Source organism: Amblyomma americanum, chromosome 1, assembly GCF_052857255.1.
Source record: "Amblyomma americanum isolate KBUSLIRL-KWMA chromosome 1, ASM5285725v1, whole genome shotgun sequence".
NCBI classification, from domain to species: domain Eukaryota; kingdom Metazoa; phylum Arthropoda; class Arachnida; order Ixodida; family Ixodidae; genus Amblyomma; species Amblyomma americanum.
Window position 1 is genome coordinate 348789781 of NC_135497.1, and position 1568 is coordinate 348791348.

Below are 1568 nucleotides of genomic sequence, written 5' to 3' on the forward strand. Positions count from 1 at the left end.
AAATTTTGCTGCAGACACCTTGCAAGCGACTTCTGTCATGTTCCATTATCAGAGATAATTACCCGCAGAAGGCAGTCCACTTTATGAGTTTTTGCTGCGAAGAAACGTTCCAAGTCGACCTTTTCCGCCCTGTCTATGGACTTAACAAACTTAGCCAAATTCATGGCGCTGCATAATCTTTTTGCCGCACTTTTTACAGGCTCCAAGCGTACCTCATTTCTTCTATCGAACACCGAGAACACAGCTTCCGCTGCTTTCGCTTTCTACGTGTTTTCTTTGCACTATGTGAATGAAAGCGTTAAACACCACTCGCCCAGCAACTGATTTTAATGAAAAGCCGCCAGCCAATTTTCAAGTCACTTCCATTCCAGACAACCAAGTGTGGCGGAATATACCGCGTGACGCCATTTGTTATGAGGGTATTGCTGCAAAAAGCCGACGGGACGGCGTCACTTGTTTCTTCCTTTCTTTTTCTACTCGCTACTTTATTCCTTCTTCAAGATCCACTTTTTATTTTGTTTTGCCCCCGCCGCGGTGGCTCAGTGGTTATTGCGCCCGGCTACTGATCCTGCTGCCTGATTTAATATCTGCTACGGGTTCCATTTGGACTCAAGATATTAAACTTATATTTGAAAATGTAGCGGAGTGCTTGAAGCTTGCTTCACTTCCGCCTCAGGTTGGCCCGGTATTGCACTGCCTCCGGGATCGGCCTGGGGCATTATAGCGCGCGTCTTTTCTTTGGCAGCAGGGGACAGCGAAGAACGCACGTCTTGACGCACCTTTCTTGTTGCCACAGATAAAGGCCCCAGAATCTAGCTGATCTGCACCTGTGCACGGCTCCACGTGGCTGCGCCCGGTATCGTGATATCAGCCTTCGCTGACGTCACGGCACTGCAACACCACCAGGGACTCGGCCTACAAAAACCGGACGTTCTCTCGGGCAAGGCCAGTTGGCAGCAGGGGACAGCGAAGAACGCACCTCTTGACGCACCTTTCTTGTTGCCACAGGTCGAAACTGTTTTTATTTGTAAATTTTTTTTGCTGTCTTGCTGCTGCCAATATTGAGTGTTCTGTGCGGTTGTGCCTGAGAGCTTGATAACATGAGCGAGCTACGCGATTTCAAAGAGCAGCTAGAGAAAGAAATGAAAAATTTCAAAAAACAGATTGAGCAGCAGCTTAAAACGGAGCTGAAAGAAGTGGAAGATAGCCTTCCATATTTAAACGAACAGTATCAGGAGACGAAAAACCAAATTGAGCTGCTAGAGAAGGAAAATAAAGCACTGAAGAAAGAAAACGATGCTTTGAAAAGTGAGTACCGAAATGCAAAGAAACAACTTGATGACTATGAGACCAGAATCCTCACAAGTGAACAGTACTCTCGAAACCGCAACTTAGAAATTAAAGGGAATAAGGAAGAAAAAGGTGAGAATATTGTCTCAATACTAAGTCACGTTGGCACTGCTTTGAATGAGCCCGTGACTGCAAATGACATTGAAGTCTGCCGCAGGGTTAAAACTCGAAATAAAAATGCAGTTCCTAACATAATTGTGCAATTCAAGCACCGATCA

The 1568-nt window shown here is 45.9% G+C and overlaps 1 pseudogene; it reads left to right on the forward strand.

Annotated features, from left to right (window-relative positions):
- The first annotated feature begins 614 nt into the window (after positions 1-614).
- LOC144116689 (U2 spliceosomal RNA) lies at positions 615-712 on the forward strand (annotated as a pseudogene).
- Positions 713-1568: the final 856 nt, after the last annotated feature.